The sequence below is a fragment of the Chrysochloris asiatica genome, unplaced genomic scaffold (genome assembly GCF_000296735.1).
Source record: "Chrysochloris asiatica unplaced genomic scaffold, ChrAsi1.0 scaffold00068, whole genome shotgun sequence".
In the NCBI taxonomy this organism is placed as follows: domain Eukaryota; kingdom Metazoa; phylum Chordata; class Mammalia; order Afrosoricida; family Chrysochloridae; genus Chrysochloris; species Chrysochloris asiatica.
This window is the reverse complement of record NW_006408586.1, coordinates 11409947-11422207: the sequence shown is the minus strand read 5'-3', so window position 1 is coordinate 11422207 and position 12261 is coordinate 11409947. Positions and strand designations below refer to the sequence as shown.

The 12261-nt window shown below is 36.6% G+C and overlaps 1 pseudogene; it reads left to right on the top strand.

The window, feature by feature from the left end:
* Nucleotides 1-3131: 3131 nt before the first annotated feature.
* The window catches only part of LOC102818130, a 17063-nt pseudogene continuing 7933 nt past the window's right edge, over nucleotides 3132-12261 (top strand).

The following is a 12261-nucleotide window of genomic DNA, read 5'->3' as shown; positions in this document are numbered from 1 at the left end:
CATTGTAAACAAAATACAAGTAAATATCTTTCTGGCAATCTGTACCTTCAGCCAGAATCCATCTGGTGTCAGCAGTGACACCATGGTCTATTTTGAATCCTGTTTGAGTTTTTGGCAGCTCCTTGTTAATGTACTGCTGCAGTCATCTTGAATTACTTTCAGCAAAATAATTCTTATTTGTGATATTAATGATATTGCTAGATAATTTTTGCATTCCATTGGAGCACATTTATTGTAATGGTCACCAATATGGATCTATTCAAATTGGCTGTCTCGGTAACGGTCTCCAAAATTTCACAATGACCACTGAGTGCTGCTAAAGGTGCATTAGTTTGTGGAAGTGTTTCAATTGCAATTCTTCAATTCTTGGAGTCTTGTTTTTCGCTAAGACTTTCAATGTAGCTTGGGAAATCTGGTAGTGAGAAGTAAACGTCTGGCTTTTTGGCATTTTCTTTTAGTGTATTTAAAACCCTATACACCAAAATTACTTTCTTGTGCTCCTTCCAGTAGTCATTATGTGCTCTGCAGAAAATTCTAGCCTCTTTAACAAAAGATACTTATGGAACTGTAATAATATTGCTAACATCTGCCTATCCCCCAAGCACAGAATATGAAGCTTTCTGCTTGGATGCTAAACCAAGGTTCCTCATTTGTGACCACTGTCCACTTTGAGTGACACTGGAGTCCAAGTTTATTAGCAGTCTCTATGAGGATCTCTTTTTTTGGGGGGTGGGGGAGTGGGGCAGAATTGTTTAGCTATGGGAGCATAGCATACTTTTGGGCACAAGAACGACTCCCATAATAAAAGGTCTAATGCCTTATGGTGGTCCTGTCAATGAACTGATCACTGATGAAGATACCACTGGACTGAATCTCCTCCTTCCAGGAGCCACAAGCAGAGGTCACTATGATCCTGAGGAAGGGGTTGCAGTCAGGGTACCAGGTTATTAAATATTTCCTCTTTCAACTTTCCTCTTGTTGGATATTGACTGCCTTGTCACCATATTAACCTTTGAGTCTATGAATAATCCTTTCCCCCAGTAACCATGAAGGAGTCCTGGTGTGGTGCTGTTGGTTAAGGCACTGGACTGCAAAGTCCACTTAAACCAGTCATGCCTATGGTTCAAGTTCACCATATGCTCCTTGGAAACCCTATACAGGATCGCTATGGGTCAGAACCCAACTTGATGGTACTAAACAAAAACAACAACAACAACCAGTAACCATCATAGAATTTTTTTTTTTTCAGGGCACTTTTTTTTTACTTTTTTCCACCGTTGTCTAATATTTGTTCCTTTGTGACCAACTTATTTTACTATGCATAATGTCTTCCAGGTTTATCTGTGTTGTGAGGTGTTTGGCAGTTTCATCATTATTCTTCAGTGCTGAGTAGCATTTCATTGTGTGTATGTCCATTTATATTCAGTGTAATTATTGATTGATATGAATTGTTGTTATTTTGCTATATATGTATTTTGTGATGCTGCAAGTTTCTTTGTTCCATATAATTTTCTGCACTGAGTTCATTTTATTTGTGGATTTTCTTTTCATTTTTATTTCTGTTGTGTTAATGCTTACTAAATCTTTCTGATTTTTCTCTTTTTTTTCATTTTGATATAAGATATATTAATTTTCTTTGAGGTTACCCTGTATTTGTTATTTTATTTTCCTTATTTGAAATCCTCTGTTTTGTCTTGAAATATACTTTACTACTTTACCATTTGGAAGTTCCCTCTTATTTTGTAGTTGAAATCATTATAAATTGATATCTCTGGTTCCCTATTTTCAGTCTTGTAAGTTTCTTTTACTTTAAATACTTTAATAACTGATTAAGTTCTGGTTGGTGTTATCATGTATATTATCTCAGGTTGTTGTTTGCTGTTGTTGGTCAGTCTAAAGAACACCCTTTAGCAAGTTTTTTTTGTAAATTTGTGTGGTTATTTGAAATTTCCTTAATTTCTATTTATCTGTAACTGCCCTAATTTCACTGTGGTATTTGATGGATAACTTTGCTGGCTATATAATTTTTGGTTGAATTTTTTTTTTTTTCAGAGTTTTGTATATACCATCGTATTCTTGCCTGCATGGTTTCTGCTGAGTAATCAGAGGTTTGTCTTATCATGTCTCCTTTGTAGATAACTTTTCATTTTTTCCTGAATTATCAGGAATCTTTCCTTGTCTTTGGCTTAGAAAAATTTGATTATGATATATCTTAGGGATTTCGTTTGGGATCTATCTTGTTTAGGGCTAATTCAGCTTCTTGTATGTTTATCCTCTCATCTTTCATGATGTTAAGGAAATTTTTTTCTAACAGGTCTTTGACAATGTTTTTTATACCTTTTTTTGTCTTTTCTTGTTCTGGAATTCATATTATCCATAAATTATTTTTCTTCATGGTGTCCCATTTAACTCTTAAACTTTCTTCAGATTCTTTCATTTTTTTTTTCTTCTAGTTGTCCTTCTAGTATATTGATATCAAGCAATTTATCTTCAAGCTCACTAATTTGGACCTCCATTGATTCAAATCTACTCCTTACCCTTTCAAATGTTGTCCATTTCTGAAATCTTAGTAATTAATATTCTAGACTTTTAATTGTAGATTTTGTATTGTTTCAAACTTTGTGTGTTTTTTTGGTCTGTTATTGAAGTTTTTCCAAATTCTACTAAAGTTTTTTCTGTGTTCTCCTGGAATTCCTTGATCTTTCTGTCAATCCTTTGAAAGTACCTATATATTATTTTTTTGAGTTGTTTTTTAGTTAGTTCCATTGCTTTTTCTTCCTTAGAAAGATAATGTCTTCTGACTATGCATCTTGGTCATTTATTTGAGCCATTCTTTCTTATTTCTTCATGTGATCTAAAATTATCAGTTGTCTCTGGGGTACTGTCGGGTTTCCAAATGTATATTTAATTGATGATTGTATGCCAATGTGTTCTTAGGCTCTCACCAATTGTCTTCTGTGTCTTTAATTAGAGAATGGAAGCACATGCAATCTTCTTTGTTCATGCACCTCAGTTTAGGGTGGATCTGGTTGATGTTGGCTGCTGTCTATCATTAATCAAGTGGTATAGGAACTGGTATTGGCTCTTGTCCAGTGGAAGATATGCAGAGGGCATGATTGTGGCTGGGCTCTATGGGCAGTGTTACTGTCTCCTCTCAGGTGAGAAAGAGGAGAATCACACCTTTCCACCCCCCAGGAACACACACGCAAAAACAAAACAGAACAAACCAGCAACTAACTATGAAAAGAACAAATAATTAAGGAGAAAAATGAAACAAAATAGGCAGCAACCAGTAAAAAATAATATAATAATAATAAAAAAGAGAGGAACAACAGGGAAGTAAATCTATAGAAGAGAAAAATAAGAGACAAAATAAAAGGAAAAGAATAAAAAATACACTTAGAAAAATCAGGTAGAGAGAAGATGAAAAGAGAAAGAAAAGTAGTAAAGAAAGATGAAACAGAAAAAAAAAAACTATAGGGGAAATAGGGAACAGAAGATAAAAGGGAAAAACAAAAGCAGAGATAGAAAGGATACAATTCAAGAGAATGGAAAGAGGAAAAGAAGAAGAAAGAATAAATAAACAAAACCAATATAACAAAGGGGAAAAAAATACTGCAACTGTTGGACCTGGAGAGGAAAAAACTTTGGGTGACTCCTGACAAGTAAGAAGATCATGAGGTGGTGTGGGAGGGAAGTGACCACTGAGTTCCTGGTCCTAGGTGACAGAAGAGTTGTGGGATGATATCAAGAACATCATACAGGAAGAAAGGAAAAGTCATTAAAAACAGAGGAAAGAAAGAAAATGTCAGAATAGACTGAAACTGGTTCTCCAGTGTAGAGATGTTAAATTGAGTGGAAAAAATGAGGTAGTCAAAGATCTGAACAGAAAAATTCAAAGGGCAGCTTCAGAAGACAGTCAAGTATTATAATGAAATGTGCATAGACATGGTGGTAGAAAACCAAAAGGGAAGAACACACTCAGCATTTCTCAAGATGAAAGAACTGAAGAAAAATTTCAAGTGTTCACTTGCAACCCTGATAGACACTGTGGGCAAAATATTGAATTATTCAGGAAACATCAAAAGAAGATGGACATTATATACAGTTACTGTACTAAAAAAGAAATGGTCGATATTCAACCATTTCAGGAACTGAAGATATTAGCAAAAAACAAGTCTCCAAGAATTGATCAAATACAAACTGATGAAGAATGGGAAGCACTCCAAGGAAGTCAATGAACAATATTACTAATACACATGCAAGTAAAATTTGGTGAAGCTATTTAAAAAATGGCTGCAGCAGTACATTGATAGACAGATTTTGAAGACAGATTTAGAAGGGGAACTAGCAATATCATTGCTGATGCCAGATAGATCTTAACTGTAAGCAAAAAATACAAGAAAGATGTTTTATTGACTATGCAAATGCTTTTGATGATGTGGATCACGACAAGCTATAGATAAGATTGTGAAGAACAGGTATTCCAGAACTTTTAATTGTACTCATGAGGATCTTGTCACTAGGCAGTCATTTCAGTGGAACAAGGGAATAGTGAATGGTTTAAAATCAGGAAAGGTATGTGTCAGGGTTGTATCCTTTTTCACCTTACTTGTTCTATCTGTACACTGAGAAACTGGATTATATGAAGAAAAATGTGGCGTCAGTCTTCCTTGGAGGAAGATACATTAATCATCTGTATTATGCTGACAATACAACCTTGCTTGCTGGGAGTAAAGAGGAATTACAATAAATACTTACTGATGAAGATAAAAAAAAAAAAAAAAATCCTTACAAATAACATTATGATAAAGGGAGAAAAGATGGATGTTCCCAAAGACTCCTTTTGCTTGGATCCACAATCAGCGCTCACGGAAGCCGCAGTCAAGAAACCAAAAGACACATTTCATTTGTCTGTGCAAGACCTCTTTAACATGGTAAATAGCAAAGAAGTCATTTGAGGTTAAGGTGTGTCTGATCCAAGCTATGGTGTTTTCAATGGTTTCACACACACATGAAAGTTGGACAATGAATAAGGAAAACAGTATAAGAATTGATGCACTTGAATTAAGGTGTTGGAGAAGAATAGTAAAAGTTTCATAGAATGACAGAAGAACAAGCATGAAGTACAGCCAAAATGCTCCTTAGAAGCCGGATGGCAAGACTTTGTCTTTCATATTTTGGACATATTATCAGGGAGAAAAATCTCTGGAGAAGGACATCATGCTTGGTAAAGTGGAGGATCAGAGAAAAAGGGAAGACCCTAAATGAGCTGGATTTGCAGGTGGCAGCAGCTGTAGGCTTAAACATAAGAACAGTAGTGACTATGGTACAGGTCCATACAGTGTTTCGTTCTGTGGTGCATTGGGTTACTATGAGTTGGAACCATTCAATGGCACTTGGCAACAATAATCCTCTGAGGTTCTTCTGGGTATATTTGAACTGCCAACCTTTTGCATCATCCAGGAATTTTACTTAACTTCTCCAAGTGTATTTTTTTTAATGTAATTATGATCTTTTGGATATGAAAAGTTTCAGAAAAGAAGAAAGAAAAGATTTTTGGTTCTCACTGACCCACTTAGACTTTGCTTGAGCTAGCAAATGAATGACTGAAAAAAACAAAAACAAAAAACACACTGCACTAATCTTCCAGCCTGTATCTCCCATCTCCCTCAGTCTTCAAGTGGGCAGCATTCTTTTTCTTGGGTCTGTCTATGCAAATTGACCATATGGCCTCACATGTAAATTAGTCATAATTTTTTTAGAGATAAGGATGTAGAGATGTGATGTTCTTAAGCTCCAACTGACTTTCCTAGAACATTTGAAAATGACTAATTCATTTCCCATGGTTTATTTTTAAATACTCATAATTCTAACTCAAAAGATAATACTGTCAAATATCAATAGACATCCATAGGATGTCAGGCCTAAATTCCTGATATCTTACTTTAACACTGCATTTTCATACAGACTGAATGCAGAATATTTGAAAGGGCTTTGTTAAGAAAAAGAATTATACAAAATGGTATTATTATCATTCATTATATTTATGAATTTTAACTCTCAATTAAAAGCTGTTTCTTGTTCTACTTGGCATTTATGTGAATGCATATATGGTTACTTTCACTTAATAATAAGACCTTCTCATAAAATGAGGCTTATAATGGATTCTTATAAAAATGTTTTAAGTGTCAATGCAAGATTTACAGGGGGGAAATTAGTTCTAATAACCACAGTACAGTTCAACACTCAATCAATTTACATATTTTGAGTTAATTTCTCTTAACTACACTGTCATTACAAGTTTCATATAAGCCTGTGTGAGGTATATTAAAATTCTCTTAATGTAGTAGAGCTATTTATTTCTTTAATACATCATAAAAATTCTCTCACTTCCTCAAGCCTGGATTTTTTTCTTGTTTCTCTGACTTTACATATCAAAAATAATAATTTGGTCAAGTTTCAGGGTATAATAAGGCTTTCTTGGCCTTCAGAAGTAATTCTTTTCCTTGGTCAATAAAAGGTCAAACTATAACATTAAGTATTTGTTTTTGTTATTGTTAAGTGCCATTGAGTAGGTTCCAACTCACAGCAACCTTGTAAAGGGTCTCCAGGTTGTGTCTGGTGAGTTTGAATCACCAACCTTGTGATTAGCTGTCCAGTGCTTATGCTACAATGTTGTAAGGGTTATATTTATAAAGAGAATTTAATTAATCAAATGTAGGGAATAACTGTCTCTTCAAACTTGCCTCTGGCAGGAAAGCATATGCTTGAATTCATGCAGGAAAGAAAAACGGTGAGAACTGTTTTCAGACATGAAACCAAGTCTGATTGACTTCATAGGCTGAGGTATTACAAGATCCATGTGGGAGCCATACCTGACTTCCCCTGGCTTCACAAGGGGAAAGAGAATCAAACCCAAACTCAACCCAAAGCCAAGTCCTATGAAGCAGAGGCCAGACATAGTTCTACTCTACAACCTTCTTTACCCTATTTTGACACAAACCATTCATCATACAGCACTCTCTGCTCACATCTGGGTTCGATAATCCATTGCAGCGGCCACATAGAACTCATAACGGTCGGTACTCACGATTATGGGGTTTATTAGGGAAGTGAACAGGGGACAATTCAGAATCAAAACCAACTCAGAACACATCAGTTTTCTAGTCAGGAACACCTCTTGTCTGCTGTATTTCAGGCAAACATCACTCTTGTTTTCAGTCACTCTGCCCTACTTGGGCAAGTGTTACAAAACTCTTTTAGCCAGTCTGTGAATGCCCAAAGGACCTATTCTGCAAGCCAGTCTCCTGCCTGTAAGTATTCAGCTTTACTCAGTCCATGGGCCGGAAGCCGGAAGCTGCTCTTTCTCTCCATCCTATAGCTTCTGCCCTCACTGCTGTCATGGTATTTCTCTAGGTAGGGATCTCTCACACTTCACTCATACTCTTCCTTCCTGATGGTCCTAGGATCTTCTGTCTCTGCTTCTGTGATGGCTCCTTTTTAAGCCTAGTTGTATGGCAAAACTAACCAATTATAGTCTTCGTTGTTATGTGCTGTGGAGTCAGTTCCGACTCATAGCGACCCTGTACACAGGGTTTCTGAGGCTGTAAATCTTTACGGGAGCACAAAGCCTCATCTTTCTCCCGTGGAACAGTTGGTAGTTTCGAACTGATGACCCTGAGGTTAGTAGCCCCATTTGTAACCACTGTATGTTTCTTACTTTCGTGATCCCACCCAATCATGTCCTGGTGTGTGGCTGCAGGTTCATGAGCTGGACTGCAAAATCAGTTTAAACTGCAAGGGTGGTGGTTCAAGCTCACCAGTTGCTCCTCAGAAACCCTATACAGGTCTCTAGGGGTTGGAACCGACTTGCCGACCCCTAACAACAGTCCAATCACTTGGTGAGAATTAAGGCAACTCTGGATAAAAAAGGCCTTAAATATATTCAAAGCACCACAGGTTTGTTATACAGAGTTGTGAAAAACCAGCTTCTCTAATTAAATATAAATAGTAGGAGTCCTGGTGTGGCGCTGTGGGTTAATGCACCAGACTGCGAAGCTGTTTGAATTCCAAGGTCAGAAGTTCAGGCTCACCAGCTGCTACTCGGAAACCTTATACAGGGTCGTTATGGGTTGGAACCGACTCAACGACACTTCATAACAACAACAATCAGGAAATGGAGTCCTGGTATGACACTGTGGTCTAATACGTCAGGCTGCAAAGTTGTTTGAACTGCAAGGTCGGTGGTTCAAGCTCACCAGCTGCTCCTTGGAAACCCTATACAGGGTTGCCATGGGTTGACTCGTCAGGATTGACTCAATGGCACTTAGCAACAACAACAACAACAACATTCAGGAAATGGAGTCCTGGTGTGGCACTGTGGGTTAATGTGCCAGACTGCAAAGCCGTTTGTACTGCAAGGTTGGCAGTTCAAGCTCACTAGCTACTCCTTGGAAACACTATACAGGGTCACTATGGGTTGGAGTCGACTTTACGACACTTAACAACAACAATCAGGAAATATTCCAAATCCTTGACAGAAATAATGTGATGATATCTGGATAGGTTATCAAAGGAGATTTTGGAGCTGATATCTGACTGGTCAATTTTCGGAAGTTCAGGTAAGAAAGTTCATCTATTTGAGAAAGATGAAATAAAACCTCTCCCTTCTATATGTTTTTGTTTGTTTGTTTGTTAAGTGACATAGAAACTGTTCTGTATAGAGTTTCTGAAGTATAGCTGGTAAGTTTGAACTACCAGTAATTCTTGTAATTCACAGTCCAGTGCTGATCCTACAGTGCCACACCAGGAGTCCAGGTTTTTAGGGCACATGAAATGAAGTTTTTTCTATATTCATGAGAAAGCTTATTTCACTTTATGGATGAAGAGAAAACTGTGGGTATTTCCCAACGTTATGTGCGCAAAGGATTTGTTTTGCTACAGTATAGAGATTGTAGAAAATATTAATGATAAACGATAGTTAGCAAATAGAAATGTATGTGGCTATGATGCTGGAAGCTATGCCACCATTCTTTTAAATATTAACAAGGTTATCCAATGTCAACAGGTTTTAGGGGAGCTTCCAGACTAAGACAGACTTGGAAGAAGGAGAGACAGACTACTTCTGAATGTTTAGTCACTGAAAACCTTATGAATAGCAGGAGAACACTAGCTGGTATAATGCCAGAAGATGAGCTTGTCAGATTGGAAAACACTAAAAATGTAACTGAGGAAGAATTGACCTGATGGCAAAACTAACCAATTCCAGTCTTATAGTCCTGTATTCCTTACTGGCATGACTCCACCCAATCATGTCCTGGTGTGTGGCTGCATATTAATGAGCTGGACTGCTAAATCAGTTTGAAACATAAGGTTAAGCTTTTGGGACCTTCATTTGTTGATGGGGCACAACTCAAAAGGAGAAGAAACAGGTGCAAACATCCATTAATAATTGGGACATGGAATGTAGGAGATACAAAGCTAGGAAAATTGAAAGTCTCCAAAATGAAGGGAATATATAAAGACTGATATCCTAAGCATAAATGAAGTTGAAATGGATTGGTACTGGCCATTTGGAATCTAAAATCATATGATTTACTATGCTGGGAACGATAAACTGAAGAATGACATCGCATTAATCTTCCAAAAGATCATTTATAGATCTATCTTTAGTACAATGCTGTCTGTGATAGGATAATATCTGTATGCTTAGAAGGAAGAGTTGGCAATACCACTATTACTAAAATTGTACATTAACTACTAAGGTCACTGATGAAAAAAATGATGAATTCCACCACCTTCTCCAATCTGAAATTAATCAAACATGCAATCAAGATCCATTGTTAACTACTTATTTGGAAACAAAGAAGAGTCAGCAGTTGAAAAGTATGGTGGCCTTGATGATAGAAATTATTCTGGAGAACGTATTCTAGAATTTGGCAAGACCAATGATCTAGTCATTGAAAATACCCTTTTCCAACTGCATAATTTGTAACTGTACATATGGAACCCACCAAATGTAATTTATAGAAATAAATTGGCTATATCTGCAGAAGAACCGACTTGATGGTACTTAACAACAATAACATATCTGTGGAAAGAAATGATGGAAAAACTCAACAAAGCTAAAATAAGGCCCAGGGCTGAATGTGGAACATACTTCCAAATGTTCATATGGAAGGTCAGGCTGAAGTGGAAGAAAATTAAAACAACTCCACAAGAGTCAAAATATGACACTGAGTATATACATTGTTATTAAATGCTGTCGAATCCATTCCTACAAATTGTAGCCGTATATAGGGTTTCCGAGGAGCAGCTGGTGGGCTAGTGGGCTTGAACTGCCAACCCTGTGGTTCGCAGACCAGTGCTGATCCTACAGCACCACACCAAGACTATATATATACATATGTTGAGTTGATTCTGACCCATAGTGACCCTATATAGGGTTTCTGAGGAGCAGAACTTGAATTGCTGACCTTGCAGTTCAAAGTGACATTGCAGTCCAGGGCCCACAGTGCCACACTAGGACTCCTAATAAATAAAAATATTTCAATTGAATTTAGAGACCATCTCAAGAACAGATTTGATGCATTAAACACTAATGACCAAAGACCAGAGGCATTGTAGAAGAGACATCAACATCATAAATGAAGAAAATAAAAGGTCATTAAAAAGGAAGGAAAAGAAAAGACCAAAAATGAATGTTAGAAGAAATTCTGAAACTTGCTCTTGAATGCAGAGAAACTAAAGCAACTAGAAGAAATGATGAAGTAAAAGAGCTGAGTATAAAATTTCCAAGGGCAACTTGAGATGACAAAATGAAATGTGCAAATACCTAATGGGAAGAACACACAATTTTTCTTCAGCTGAAAGAACTGAAGAAAAAATTCAAGCCTTAACTTGCAATACTGGTAAATTCTATGGAAAAAATATTGAATGATTCGGGAAACATAAAAAAATAAAATACAGTCAACACACTGAAAATAGTCAGATGATGTTCAACAATTTCAGGAAGTATGTCATTGTAGGGTAAGCACTGAACAGAATAGTTGGTTTGAACTGCAAGTCCAGTGGCTCAAATCCACCAACCCATTCCTTACAAAGCCTATATAGGTTCACTATGAGTCAGAACCAACTTGATGGCACTAAATAACAACATCGTATTATTAAGAACTGACAATATTGAAGGAAGAGTTCTAACCTGCACTAAAGGCATTGGTGTTGAAAAACAAGACTTCAGGAATTGAAGGAATACAAATAGAAATGTTTCAGCAAACTGATGCAGCACTGCAGATGTTTACTTCTCTATGCTAAGAAATTTGGAAGACAGCTAGCTACCTGGCCAACAGATTGCAGGAAATACATATTTGTCCCAACTCTAAAGAAAAGTGACCAAATGGAGTATGGAACTCACTGTACCCTATCCTTAATATCACATGCAAGCTAAATTTTGCTTAAGATAGTTCAAAATCAGTCATAGCTGTACTTCGAAAGGAGCTGCCAGAAATTCAAGCTGGATTCAGAAGAGAATGTGGAATGAGTAATATCTTTGCGGATGTCAAGTGGATCTTGGATGAAAGCATAAAATATTTGAAAGCTATTTACTTGTGCTTTATTGATTGTACAAAGACATTCCATTTTGTGGGTCATAACAAACTATGAATAACAAGATGAAATATGCATATTCCAAAGCACTTAATTAGGGTCATGGGGAATCTGTATATAGACCAAGAGGCAGTTGTTCAAACAGAACACCAGGATACTGAATGATTTTAAATCAGGAAAGATATTCTTTCACTATACTTTAATCTGTATACTGAGCAAGTAATCTGAGAAGCTGGATTATATGAAGAAGAATGTGGCATCAGGAATGGAGAAGACTTATTAACAATTTACAATATGCAGATAACCCAACTTTGCTTTCTAGGATCAAAGAAGACATGGCATACTGATGAAGATCGAAGACTAAAGTCTGGAGTATGGATTGCACCTTAATGTAAAGAAAATGAAATTTATTATAACTGAACCAATAAATAAGACCAATAAATGAATGGAGAAAAGCCTGAAAATGTCAAAGACTTCAGTTTGCTTGGATCCACAAACAATGCTCATGGAAGCAGCAGTCAAGAAATGAACAGATGTACTGCATTAGACAAATCTGCTGCGCAAAACTTCTTCAAAGTGTTAAAGAGCATAGTTGACATTTTTTGGACTAAGGTATGCCTGACCCAAACCATGGTATTTTCAATTGCCTTATTT